The sequence below is a fragment of the Coptis chinensis genome, chromosome 6 (assembly GCF_015680905.1).
Source record: "Coptis chinensis isolate HL-2020 chromosome 6, ASM1568090v1, whole genome shotgun sequence".
Lineage (NCBI taxonomy): Eukaryota > Viridiplantae > Streptophyta > Magnoliopsida > Ranunculales > Ranunculaceae > Coptis > Coptis chinensis.
The window spans coordinates 98,027,633-98,042,589 of record NC_141461.1 but is presented as its reverse complement, the minus strand read 5'-3'; the positions used below and the strand labels follow the sequence as shown (position 1 = coordinate 98,042,589).

Genomic DNA, 14,957 nt, shown 5'->3' with positions numbered 1-14,957 from the left:
AGTGCCCAAATTGAAAAAGTCAAAAATAAAAATCCAACGCAATATTAGGAATAGCGCACAGTACAATTGGCGCGGTGTGCTGGTCAAAATCAAAAAAAAAAATTAGGACAACATTTGCAATAACGCGTGACATTATTACTGTCCCTCCGCATCCGCATTCGAAATCCCAAATTTGTGAACAAAGATGCGGCTAGACAAATGATGCGACCGAATTTGTTTCTACCTAAAGTTGGATTTCCGTAAAATTCCAAATTTGGGAAGCAAATTTGAATTTTTTGAGAAGTGATACTACCACCTAGAGATGCTATGAGATTCTATCTGGAACACCCTATCCGCATTTGACCTGCGTGGAAGCCTCGTGCACTGGGACAAGCTCTTTTAACACAAACAAGTAATACTTTTGAGTTTTGAGAGTTGAGAAGTTTTATTTACCGATAACTACGAAAAATTAAGTGTGGGATAAAACACCACACAAGTTTCCAAGCACACGAGTACACAGAAATTTTCAACAAAGAGTCATAGAAGGCACTGTTTTTCGTAGAAACATTCATCATATTATGATATACATCGTAGTAAAGTTTAAAGTAGCAAACTGAGCTACTTTGATTGGATGTATTAAATGTAAATTGATTCTCAAGTCCTTGTTGACCAGTATCCACCTGAGATTCAATCCAAGTTATACCTGAGAACTAACTCTTGGAAACTTTGAGATCAGAACTTCAATGGATTCCACGGAAGAACTAAGGTGACAGTGGCCTCTTGATTCACTTACTTTTGCCATTAAATGAGTATCCAACAAATGATATTGTTTAATCTACTATGGAAATTGAACTGAGTGTAACATCTTGAAGAGCTATAAGCTTGGCTCGACCACCATATTCCTCTGGTAGAGTTTCCTCCCCTATTTCTTTGATGAAAGTCTTGCGCTCATCCTGGCTGCTCACAATCACGACCTGTAACAGAAGACATATTTGCACTTAAATGACAGTCTTATAAGAATTGAGGCTGTTCAAATTATCACTTGGTTCCAAAAAGTGCTTATGAAACATCATATTTTAGATTTTCATGATGCAGATTAAATTGTTAGATAGAACCTGCAACAAGAAACACATCTTTGTTTTTATTTTGAAGAGGTAAAAGATCAGGAAAAAGTAAAACACTTACTTTTTCTAGAGTTGCCTTCTCAAGAAAGAGAGAAATCATCTTCCAGACGCTCACGAAGAACCATGGCATACTTAAAATATAGAACTTGGCCAAGCGCTCAGGGTAATAAGCCTGTTATGGAAGTTGTCCGAACATAAGCAGAAGTTGAGAGGAAGAACATTGAAAATCATATAAAAGAAAACAAAACTATTATCTGTTTTCAACTATTCTCTGGGATGAGTTAGAACTGGTATTATTAAAGCAAGGCTTGAAATTCTGCGTCATTTATGACACTATCAGAGATCCTCGCTGTTCAGTCTCTTAAAGCTCCATATTGATGAGTACTGAGTAGTGAAATTTCTCTTAATGGATATAAAAGAGGCCCCGGAAAACACTTCTACATGAGTAAATTGTTCTTCCAACATAATGTATGAATAAGGTTGCACTCTAAGCTGTTAATCAAGATATGCAGCCTGCACCTTGCAGATATGCAAGCAACATACGCACATATGCTCAATGACTAGCACATGAAGCAGAAAGTATTTTTGTACAGGTCAAGTGATTTTGCATCACTTGGGAAACCATATACTTTTAGTTTCCAACTATCATTTCTAGTCCAGTAGCATCATCAGTAAGCCAACACGTGATGTTCCAACATGCGTCATTGAAGGCTTGATTTTGGTGAAAGGAAGGAAGGGGGTCTTGTTGAATTTGATAGGAAATAGGAAACTAATTACTTTTTAAACAAGCTGTCTAAAAAAGTATCTTCTCTTCTAATTTGAGCCAGTAAATTTTACATCATGTTTCTGCTTATGCAAACTTTGGTGCTTTTGCAGAACCCAAGTCGTCCATTGAGGTAGCTATATTTCTTCTTCATTGTATTCTTACATATTGTGTTAAGTGTTAGCAGTCCGGTGCTAATTAAAAATATGGTTCGATGCATATATTTTTCTTCATCCGGATCCGCTGTATCACTTGTTTAAATTATGATATTTAGCTTTTCAGAAAAGGGGACAAAAAAGATGAAGAACTCACTTGTAAAAACTGAAATCCGGTAATCAATGCACGAGCGTCAATATTCCTATAGCCAATATTAGCCAGATCAAGAATGCCAATCAACTTCTCGTTTCCTATTTCTTTTCCCTCCTTGAAAGAGCTAAATTAAGAGAAACAAAATTTTATTAGATAATTGACATTCCAAGAGAACTCTCCCAGTGTAAGATATCTAGTTTCCACTTCATAGAAAGACAAGTATATCGCTGAAAGAATATATCCCAATGCTACCAACAGACACATTTTTGCCTATGTTTTCCATTCAAGGTTTCCTTTTGAGTCTATTCAAGACAACACCTATAGAAAAGCACTTGGCTTTAGCATCTAGTTTCGTCACCCCAAATCAAATAAAATTATCATACTCTCCAGGTTGTACACCCAGTCATTGATTGAATGGCAAACTTAACCCACATGTTTTTTTGAATTCTAGTTTTAAGAATTGTTATTCACTTATAATGAGTTCTTGGAGAGCAAACCAGTCCATGTATTTCCATGAGACACTGGGTTCAGGAATACAATAGATATGGAATCACAGAAAAGGCAGTGTTTATGATGTAGATCATTAGTTTGATATTGTCACAAGCATGGGCATGCCTTAGTTGAATCCAAGCCCATGGTTTGAGTCCATTAGTTAGTTGTGACACGTGTCGTGTTCCTATTGGTTTATGCTTTCTAGGGTTAGTATAAATAAGGGCTTATAGTTAGAGTTTCAAGGAGTTGTTTTAGTTGTGTTTATGTGTGTTATGAATTATTGAGTGATTATCAATAAATGTGAGACTTTTCGGGTTTTACAAAGTGTAGATTTTGATTAAGTGTTGCTTCCTTCCACTTCAATCTACATTAGTTTATGTTCCTAATAGCAAAGTATCTTACCTTGCAATTGTTTTGTCCAATACATGTACCACGAATTCTGCAGCATAAAAGAAACAACAAATGAGTATCATTTCTCTGTCTATTAACGAAGTATGGAAACTACAAAATGACACAAACAAATCCATTTGAAACTCCCAAGATGAGAAACAATGACTCCTGTATTTTAAATGTGGACTTAAATATTGCATTTGACGGGGTTACTCATATGAACGTAACATTCTCAACATAAGTTCATGCCTTCCACTGATCATTTCATTCTATAAGTGTTAGTTTGGTAAGAAAACAATGTGAGGTTACTCTGACACATGTATATGTGGCACATTTAACGACACAAGTTCATATGCCCCAGTCAAATGCTGATTTGGTGGATATGATCTTCCAGTCATGGAGAACACGGATCACCTTTGACAAAAATCAGCTCCATCAAACATTTCTAACCTTGTAAAAGACGGTTGTGAAGTTGAGACTTCCAGAGCTTAGATCATTCCAAAAAGTGGAAAACAACTTTGGGCAAGGTTAAAATTCCTGAATGAGCTGATTTTTTTCTCAAGATGACCTCTAGAGTGGGGTTGTGGGGAAGTCTCTTCCACCAACAATCACCTCCTAATTCTTCTCCTCTCCATATGAGACCCAAGAGGTCGAGAACGTTTGTCATCTAGGGTGTGTCAGACTTCCATGTGTCATAATAACAAGAACGAAAAGTTTTACAGAAAGTGAAACAGCATAATGACAATTTAGGAGGGGAAAAACATCAAATAGCGTAAGACATCCAACTTTTTAGCATTCCTTAGACCATGTATCATTTGCTTCCTGAGTCGCGTAAAAATCACAACAAGGATCAATCACTAAAACCACAATCCATAACAAAACAGAAGTAACGAGATCCACTGTGACATCACAAGTCTCACCAGAATACCAAGTCTTAAATTTGCTTGTACATGTATATGCAATGCATTAATGCACCATACCAGGGGTTACTTGATTTTCCTTTACTCCTAAGAGCCTAATTTTATTAGTTTTCTGTGAGGGTTTTCGAGCTTTATTAGATGACAGTACACGCTATTTATTATAAAGCAAACTCACTAGGAGTTCGACCACGCTTCATTTTCCATCCTCTTACTGCATAAGCCATACAACTTGTCCAAAAGATTTTTACGCTTTATAAGATGACAACTCCTTTGAACAAGAATTACAAGAGTAACATAGAGGTTATCCCATGTTTGGGGGATTTCACAATTACTCCCATGTTGCTGTAAAACTAGTATGATTCCCCTTATACATATTCAAGCAATATCGAGTTGTCCAAAGTGACAACTTAAAAAATGTAGCTTCAATTAGGACCTCATACACTAATAAAAAATAAGTTAAAACACCCCCAGACATAAGTTGCACAGTACTAATTTCACAGGGCAAATGGTCCTAATATATCTTTAAACAAGCAAAAAAAACGTAGGGGGCATTCACTCTTGAATTGGGGTTGATCTTTTGGGGAAATGCTTGTTAGCTTGAACGATTTTCTTGGGTTGATCAATTTCGCAACTCCAATTTTCATAATGACCCTAAGAGCCACATTATTATTAGCTTTTTTCCAAGGGTTTTCAAGGTTTATAAGACAACACTAGAGGTAAATACATATTAATTTTACTAGGGCTCAACCAAATTAATTTTTTCCAAAGGCCACCTACAACTGTTGCCAAAGGGTTTTAAGCTTTTATAAGATGACAACACCTTTGAACAAGAGTAACATTGAGATACCTCCATGTTCCCGGGCTTTTTTGAACTACACCCTCATCTCCATAATTTAGTAGGGTCCCTCATATTCACAGTCAAACAACATGGATTTGTCCAAAACGACGATTTTAACAGTGTAGTATCGATTTAGCACTTTAAACCAATTTACATAAGTTAAACCAATTCACAGACAATAATAGGCAAGGGAAAGAAAGGTATACTTACTCTTGAATTGGGGTTGGTCTTTTGAGGGGAAATGCTTGTTAGCTTGAATAATAAGAACAGGCTGACCGTTTTTAGAAGGCACTTGCAAATAAATTTTTTAGCTTTTAACTCATCAGGCACTTGAGAATCAGGAATAAAACCCAATGGTACAAACTCTTCCCTCCATTTCTTCCATGAAACCAACATCTTAGCTGCTTTCGTTGGGTCCATCGACCTTGCTACTAAAAATCTCATCAACATGGCATCACCATAGTTCTGTGAAACCACCATACACTTGATTACATCAAAACTATAACGGGTGTCTGCATTTAGCAAAACACAAAAACTTACCTCAGTTGTTGAGCCTAGCTGCTCTAGTGACTTCCTCATTTCTGTTAATTGTGCAGCTTCTTTTTGTGTGCTCCATTGAGAGAGAGAGAGAGAAGAAGAGTGAGCAATTACGTAAAGAAATATTAGTGTTGACTTTTGAGGAAAGAACTAAAAGGAGTCCTCAAGCAGCCAAGTAGCTGTGAACCACCAGTTTCTTTGGACAGCCCAAAATTTCAACCAAGAGCTTGGATTTTCGCAGAACTTTCGTTGCCTTTGACTTTGACACGCTTATAGTAATCTGCCGAAAAGTCTTATTAATTTCAATACATTGTATTGTTAAAATTTCAGTATTCCTGACGACTAGGCGGCAGTTTTGTACACGACCCGGAACCCACACGAAATTAATCTGGATTCTGGACACGAAATTAGCACCCGTATCCTGTATAACATGTTATCTGGTGAAATTAGTCATACCTTAGCTATGAAGGCAAGATACAAAGATAAGAATCTTGATAGATACATTAAGGAAATTTCAGATATACTCTTAGTCTAACATATGCTTGGCTGTGAATGTGAGACTTTTTTCTACAATTTTGAGAATGTGTAGAAACATTTAAGAAATGATCATCCGGTCTTAAGGGATAAATTTTTGTTTGGTGGTTATTTATGTGTGTGTGTCCGAATGGACTATGTTCATGAGTTTTTTATGATTGTAAGGCTTAGAGTTTGTGTTGTTGTACTGAGAATTCTCCTTTTCTAATGATCATACTCTTAGGGAGGTATGTAATTCTTTGAAGTTTAATCAACAGGTAGGATCTGTCTCAACCTACCGTTTTAAAAAAAAGAGCTTATCCGTATCTGACCCTCCCAAGCTTCCTCACTGAGTACTTGGCTAGCTCTTTTTAGACAAACAAGTAATACTTTAAGAGTTGAGTCGTTTTTTTTTTACCGCTAACTACGAAAATTAAGTGCGTTGAACAAAACACCACACTACTCTGCAAGACTCCAAAGTATGCAAGTACAAGCCACAGAGAAGTCTGAATCAGATATGCACCGGTGTAAGTTGACATACATTGTAGGAAAGTTTAAAGTAGCAACTGAGTGACTGAGTGAGGTGATAGAGAACAACCGCAAATTGATTGTCGACCAATATCCTTTGTTCTTGAGAACCAACTCTTGGAAACTCTGAGATCAGAACTTCAATGGAATTTCATCAAAGAACTAACTAAGCTGACAGTGGCCTCTTGATACACAAGTTTTCGTCACTATAAGCATGAGATAGCGTGGTATCGCTTTTTCAGGTGTAATAGAAAGTAACTTTTAATCTACAACTGGAATTGATTTGAGTATAACATCTTGAAGAGCTACAAGCTTGGCTCGGCCACCATACTCCTCTGGTAGTGTATCCTCCCTATGTCCTTGATGAAAATCTTGCGCTCATCCTCGCTGCTCACAATCACAACCTGTAAGAGAAGACATACTTGCACTTAACAGCTTAACTGACAGTCTATAACGACTATAAGAATTGAGGCTGTTCAAATTATTATTTGGTTCCAAAAGTGCTTGTGAAATATCATATTTTAGATTTTCATGATGCAGACTAAATTGTTAGATAGGACCTGCAACAAGAAACACTTTTGAGAACATCACTTTTGTGCATCACTTTGAGAAGTGACGTGTATCATTACCCTTATAACTAACATCTTTTTAAAAAGTGATGTTAATAATACCAACTTTTAAAGTCACCACTACTAGCTAACATCACTTTCTAAAGTGATGTGATATAGTTTTACCACCACTATTTTAGTGAACGATGTAATACACCTTTTCTGTTGTAGTGTACTTTTTGTTTTATTTGAAGAGGTAAATTAAACGATCAGCACAAAAGTGAAACACTTACTTTTTCTTGAGTTGCCTTCTCAAGAAAGTGAGAAATCATCTTCCAAGCGCTCACGAAGAATGATGGCATACTTAAAATATACAACTTGCCCAAGCGCTCAGGGTAATAAGCCTATGGAAGTTGTTCAAACATGATCAGAAGTGGAGAGGAAGAACACTGAAAATCATGTAAAAGAAAAGAAAACTATTATCTGTTTTCAACTATTCTCTAGGATGAGTTAGAATTGGTCTTATTAAATCAAGGCTTGAAATTTTACTCCTTAAAGCAAAAGGTTCTCCAGTACACATTCCTGCGACATTTATGACACTATCAGGGATCCTCGCTGTTCAATCTCTTAAAGCTCCATATTGATGATAATTGAGCAGTGGAATTTCACTTTATGGATATAAAGGAGGCTCCGGAGAACACTTCTACATACATTGGATATTAAACTTCTTCAAACATAATGTATGAACATGGTTGCACTCTAAGCTATTTATCATTTATCAATGAACAATGCTAAGTCTTATATTATACTATATGCGGCCTGCACCTTGCAAGCAACATACGTACATACGCTGAATAACTAGCACTCCAAGCAGAAAGTATTTCCGTGCAGGGATAGCAGTTTTGCATCTTGTTAACTTTGACAGGCCATATACGTTTAGTTTCCAACTATCATTTCCAGTCCAGTAGCATCATCAGTAAGCCAACAAGTTATGTTCCAACATGCGTCATTGTAGGCTGTGTTAAGTGTTAGCAGTTCGGTGCTAATTCAAATATGGTTTGATGCATAAGTTTTTCTTTTCATATATTCTGATCCGCTGCATCACTTTTTCAAGTTATGATATTTAACCTTTTCAGAAAAGGGCAAAAAGAAGAAGAACTCACCTGTAAAATCTGAAATCCGTTAAATCCAATCCACGAGAGTCAATATTCCTGTAGCTACTATTAGCGAAAATCAAGAATGGCAATAAACTTCTCGTTTCCTATTTCTTTTCCTCCTTGAAAGAGCTAAATTAAGAGAAACAGAATTTTGTAAGATAATTGACATTTCAAGAGAACTTTCCCCAGTTTAAGATATCTAGTTTCCACTTCATAGAAAAATAAGTATATCGCCAGAAAGAATATGTAATTCCATTGCTACCAACAGACACATTTTTTGCTTATGTTTTCCATTCAAGGTTTCCTCTGAGTTTATTCAAGACAACACCTATAGACAAGCAGTTAGCATCTAGTTTCATCACCCCAAATCAAATAAAATTATCATTATCTCCATGTTGTACACAGTCATTGATTGAATGGCAAACTAGCTTAACCCACAAGTTTTTTTGAATTCTAGTTTTAAGAATTGTTATTAGTTATAATGAGTTCTTCGAGAACACACTAGTCCATGTATTTCAATGAGAGACACTGGTTTATATCTTAACAAAATAATTCCGGATATGTTAGGACTCGATTGACAAATGAAAGGGGATGGGGAATGGAGAATACAATATATATGGAATCACAGAAAAGTCTGTTTTATGTTGCTAATATGGAAATATCTTACCTTGCAATTGTTTTGTCCAATTGATGTACCACGAATTCTGCAGCATGAAAGAAACAACAAAATGAGAATCATTTCTATGTCTATTAACGAAATATGGAAACGACAAAATGACACAAACAAATCCATTTGTAACTCCAAAGATGAGAAACAACTTGAATCGTGTATTTTAATGTGGACTTAAAGATTATATTTGACGAGGTTACTCATTATGAATGTGGACTAACATTATTAACACAAGTTCATGCCTGCCTCTGATCATTTCTTTCTGTAAGTGTTATGTTGGTAAAAAAAATGGCAGATTACTCTGACACATGCATATGTGGCAAAATTTAACGACACAAGTTCATATGGTCCAATCAAATGCTGATCTGGTGGATATGATCTACCAGTCATGGAGAACACCTTTTGACAAAATTCAGCACCTTCAAGCATTTTTAACCTTGCAAAAGAGGGTTGTGAAGTTGAGACTTCTAGAACTTAGATAATTCCAATAAACGGAAAACTGCTTTAAGCAAGGTTAAAATTCCTGAATGAGCTGATATTTTGCTCAAGATGATCTCAGGGTGGGGCCGTGGGGAAATCTCTTCCACTAACAATCAGCACCTAATCCTTCTCCTCTCCATGGGACCTAAGAAGTCGAGAATGTTTGCATCTAGGGTGGCCACTTCCATGAATCATAATAACTTGACCCAAAAAAGTTTTTACAGAAAAGTAAAACAGCATACAACAATTGAGGGAGGGGGATAACATCAAATGGCGTAAGACATTCAACTTTTTAGCATTCCTTAGACCGTGTATCATTTCCCCGAGTGCGGTAAAGAGAGCCTCCCAGCAACGATCAATCACCAAAACCACAATCCACAAAAAAAAATAGAAGTAACAAGAGAGGATCCACTATGACATCACAAGTCTCACCAGAATACCAAGTCTTAAATTTGCTTGTACATGTATAATTGCATATGCATATAAAAGCATTAAATCATTAATGCACCTTACCAGGGGTTACTAAGATTTATAGAGTAGACTCATAATTTATTTATTGTCCTTTACTAAATTTTCTTTTTCATAAACAGGGAAAGGGTGGTACAAATCAGAATGGAGTCTCAAAAAGACTCCTCCCTATCCTCGGTAATTATATTTAACTGCAACTGGCAAGGAAATTATTTACTATGACAACCCTCACTTTTTGGTTGTTAAATTTTAACAACCACTTTCCTTCCTGCTATATTTCAGGGTACATATTCTTTTTGGTGGGCCTACAGAAGATGCTGCTCTCGGACAATCTTTGTAAACAATGTAATTTGCCGCCTACCCATGATTGTTCATATGATGGCGAGATAATGCTAACTCCTGAAGTAATGGTATGTAATTTGTTTTACCGTGTTTCGCGGAAGTTTTTGCTGCAGCAAGGGATTACCTCTTTCTCGACATTTCAATAGAATTTGGAGGGTGCTGAAGGTGATTTACCAACAGATGCTGCAACTGGACAACCAACAGGGTGTGTGTTACAGAAACTTTCTGTGGTTTTTTCTAGGTCATCCTTGCACACGTTTGTACAAATCTTTTAACTCCTAAAACCTTTTCCTATTGCGTTTAGGCCTACATTGAGTTCCACATGCGGAAGGGGCAGCAAGGCACGCCCTCTCTTAATGGCACTTCCTTCATGTCAGCATCATTCTCCAGGGGTAAAATTTATAGATGCGAGAATTTTTAAAGCTGAACAATATATGCTCAAGTCATCATGTTTTTAAACATGTGTAGCTGTACTTCTTTTTGTATTAATGGTTCTAGTGTGGATCATGTCAATTTAGTTATTAACAATAATTTGGATTAGGAAGTAGGTAATCACTGATTTACTCCGATCAACAAAAAGTTCACTCAAAAAACTAAAAGTTCTTTTTCACGGATGATATATTGTTTGAGCATATGTATCCCTTGAAGATTGGCCACTTCATGTTATATTTCAGACTAAGTTTTAAGTATTCTTTACAGAATAGTAGGGTAAAACTAATTGTTTATCAAAATCCAAAAGAAATTTTTAGTGTTGACGCGCTGATTGCATGGCAAAGTCACAATTCGGTACAACTTGTTGTGGCAAAGAAGTGTGGACTATGTATTTATAGTTCCAAAGGCCACCATTGCCACCATTGCCACCATATTGCAAAAGTCACACTGTAAATGAAGAAAAATTACAAATCTGATTTTAGCTATGAAGAGGTGTAATCAATGTAAGAATATAATTCAGAGGCACCATGATTGCCTTATTGCATAAACTAGTGCCCAGGCACCTCGGATGCACACATAAATAAAAAGAAATAGACAATTGTTTTGTTAAAATGTGAAGGGAGTGGTAAAGTTTGTTATATACTTGCAATAATTTTTTAAATATATTTTAGATGTATTTTTCGGAATAGTAGGTAAAAGTGATTTGTTTTATTCAGAATCCAAGATACATTTTGATTTGATTGGTAACCTAACTGATTGCATGGCATGCAAATCGTTATCAATACAGTGAAACTTATTTATGTCCTAGTTGGGGGGACTGCTTAGTTTTACTAGAATAACTGCATAGCAGTGGGGAGTGAGCGGAGCAGAGTGTTACTAGGTCCTCGAGAAGAAGATTGAGAAGATGCAACTAAATAAAAAAATATAGACATGACGAACACATAAATGACCTGCAAAATAATGAAAAGAGTGGTATGATATATACATATGCCATTTCCATAAAAGATTTGTTAAATTTGAAAAAAAAAAATATATGAATACATAAGCTTCAGGCTACAAACATAAATCATCAAATAAAACATCAATTAAACATGGGTAAAAATATGAAGGGCATAATACATTATTAATAGAAGAGAAACTGGGGAAAGAATTACTACTTAACAATAATACATTATTGAAAGAAGAGGAAGTGTGGAAATAATTTTTAAGAAGCAATTACATGCTTGGTTTGACATAAGAAGTTTTTCATCAATTCCCTTTGGGAAATTGTAACCCTAATGCCCTAAGAAGTATCTTTGTAGTTGAGTTTCTTATTCCTATCTAAATTTCATGTAGACATTTGTTACCTTATTAATTCTAAATACTCAAGTGTCGGATTCTGAACTGACCAATCCAGGGTATACATTGTAGGAAGAAACTTACCTCAAAGTGATTGTATATATGAGTCACTTAACATAACATAATTAAGCCCATCTTAAACCTTCCATTCATTTATTTACTTGCAACATTATCCCCACCCTCCATCCAATATACTTTAGAGTATGAACGCCAAAAACAAAATAAAAAATGATCACCTTCCTCTTCTTCCCACCCCACGTTTCAATAGTCCAAAAATCGGGTGGAAAGATCATTATACCTTTCTAAACCCATAATATTACCAAAACTATAATCAAAACCGGCTGTGGTTGCATGGGTATGCCTATTATTCCGTTCGGTCCCGTGGTCGGTCGACACGACACTAACACCGGCACTAACGCTGACATGATTCGGCCATTGGAATATATTCTCGGTTTCAAAAGAAAAAAAAAAGAAAGAAGGAAGAAAGCGAGAAATGGAGTAGTGGTGACCGAGAAGTAAAGTGGTGGTGGATTCGATGTTGTCCGGTTATTAACCATCTTCTTCCATGGCGGCTGCAACCCGGATCTAGGCTTTTGTTTGACAATTAAGAAGTGGGCTCTTAATAAGTGATGTGGACTTGGGCTCTTTGTTTCTTTCTTCCATAGATAGGATTAAATGGGGCTTTTAATAAGCAATATGGACCTGGGCTTTTTGGAATAGTTATATTTAAGATCTAAACTTAGCAAAACTGTTTTAAATGGCTAATGGGCTTTATCAAAATCTATCTATCTATCTATATATTTATATATTTTATTTAAAATAATTCATGTTTTAATAAAATATAATATTAAATTAGAATATAAGCCGTGTCCCGTGTCTTGATTTTCAAACCTTGCCATGTCCAAATTGCGGTACCCATGTCCAAACCGACACTTGCACCTGTTATCCATGCAACACAGTGAAAACCGTGAAACATTATACTGACTTTGAAAAGCGTTATGCTCTTTCTGGCAATACCTCCTTAATATTAAAACATCTTCTTAACTTCCTAAATATTGCGTTTATACTAATTAGTTAAAAAAAAAGAAAAAAAGCTGAAACCCAACAACCCCAAATAGGCAAATAGAGTTTATAACCAGGTTCAATATCTCATTATTTAAGAAAACAAAAACCCACTTACCATGAACAATACGAGACCAACCAACAACTTTTATATCTGATGGATAACTTGTCGATAGTACGAGCTCTTGAGAAAGAGGAGAGCGGTGGTGTAAAATGAAGAGAATAGACGAATTAGGATCAACTGTAAAGAATAGTAATCAGGTACCAATCAATTGTAGAGATGAGAGAAATTTTGAGTAGAGATGAGAGTTGAGAGAGAAGATGGCGTAACAGAGACACGGCGAGAGGGAAATTTTGAGATTGAGGACTGTCAGAAAGAAACTAAATGAACATTTGGTGACCCATAACACACACACAGTAATTGAAAGAAAGTGATAGAGAATTTGGCATTTATCTTGTAGGGAGGTGTAATGCTTAATTATAATTCAGAGGCACCATGATTGCCATATTGCATGCCTATGTAGCTAGTACCTGGCCTGCAGCATGCACACAGAATTGTTAAGAAATAGACAAATCGGATTGTCAAATTTGGTGAGTGGTAAAGTTTCCATTATGTACTTGCGATTATCTTTAGTTTTAATTTTTCAAAAAAGATATATTTAACTATTTTTTTAGTCATCAAGTATTTCAGTATTTCTGATTTTAAAGCTTTAATCACCACACTAGGAACTGTCTTAGTGAGCTATTTCTGGTAAAAGTTGTATTGGCCTATTGGGCTTCCTTATTCTTATTATGTGCAAATCGGATATTCTGTAAGTTTAGGTCTATATCGTATCTGTCTGTTTCTTCTCTGTTATGCAAATTTATTCTTGGTCGACATTGTTATTTATATACGTCTTTTTTTGTGTTTGAAGGTTGTCAGGAAAAGCTCTGCCTATATGGAATCCTCTAATGTATTGGCTTGGCCCCGCGTATCTCGGGCCTCCCCATTTGCTGCTCAGCTTGCCAGAGTTCCTTTCCCTAGAGGCATGCCTGCTGCATTTAGGACTCGCCTCGCGGTGAAACCTGGTGCGCGTAGCTTGCAGTGGAAGCGAGATACTACTCCGGCTTCTGAGGGCAATGTGAATGTTTCCTATGGTGCCTCAAGCAATAATGTTCTGTCGCCTACAGGCAGGAGTCTTACCTATGTTCGGAAAGATAACAAGCCCGACACAAATGCAGGTCCTGCTTAGTTGTTAAATTTCATATTGTTCTTTCTGGTTCTTAGCATTGTACAGAATCTCAAGGGCCAGAGTTGTCTAAGTGACAGTATTCTGGGTCCATTATTAAGGTAATCAATTTATCCGAGTCCCGAGTCCCATATGAGGTATGTCCTACAGTTTTGAACTCTTAATACACTTATGGGTCTTGATGGGCTGTCTGGCGATAGAAGAAGCTGATAGGGAAGGGGTAATGAGTGCAAGATCTTGTTTTTCTTTTTCTGTTCTTTGGGAAATGAGGACATAAATGAGGAGAAGTATTGGGAGCTGTCTTCTGTTATTCTTTTGCTACGTAGGTATTCTTTTTTCAAGCTTTGATATCAGAGGTCTTTGCTGAAGAAAACACAAGGCTGAGGAGATGCGCAAACTGTTGAGCCATGTAGACCTATTTTTCCTGAATGCATATTGGAAGTTCTCTGTATGCTTCTCCGTGGGTTGTTCACCTACATTGTTTTAAGTTACACTACCTAATGTGTGTTGAACGCTCTTCTGGCTGTTATCGATTCTGGACATTTCAGTACCGTGTTAATGCTACTTTTATTCTTTTTGTAAAAAAAACAAAAAGGTGACGAGTATTATAAAGAAAAACTAGAAAGCAATTTTGAGAAAAAGGCTGGACCATGTGGCAATGTGATGTACTGATGTGTATAATTTTTAATCTACTTGAAGTTTTTCTTGCTCTTCTTTTGGTTGGAAGTCTACAGCATTCACTCATTCATTGCACTGTTGTCTATCTTGCAAGTAATGGAAGTGATTATGTTAGTGGAGTAGTTGTTCTTTTATTGTGCTCTGAGAAAACATAATCATG

At 36.3% G+C, this 14,957-nt stretch overlaps 1 long non-coding RNA gene and 1 pseudogene across 3 annotated transcripts; both read right to left on the bottom strand.

The window, feature by feature from the left end:
- Window positions 1-531: 531 nt before the first annotated feature.
- LOC147495954 (sec14 cytosolic factor-like) lies at window positions 532-5,506 on the bottom strand (annotated as a pseudogene). The gene is made up of 6 exons (XR_015197865.1): window positions 5,356-5,506; window positions 5,026-5,280; window positions 3,070-3,106; window positions 2,179-2,299; window positions 1,165-1,275; window positions 532-953 (listed from the first exon to the last, which is right to left on the bottom strand). The product of XR_015197865.1 is annotated as a sec14 cytosolic factor-like (transcript).
- Window positions 5,507-6,523: 1,017 nt separating this feature from the next.
- LOC147495953 (uncharacterized) lies at window positions 6,524-8,127 on the bottom strand. 2 transcript variants are annotated; one of them, XR_015197864.1, is made up of 3 exons: window positions 8,105-8,127; window positions 7,235-7,345; window positions 6,524-6,797 (listed from the first exon to the last, which is right to left on the bottom strand). It is a non-coding gene; the product is annotated as an uncharacterized LOC147495953 (long non-coding RNA). The 2 variants fall into 2 exon arrangements; XR_015197863.1 differs by lacking the exon at window positions 8,105-8,127 and having other exon boundaries at window positions 7,235-8,012.
- Between the last annotated feature and the right edge of the window lie 6,830 nt (window positions 8,128-14,957).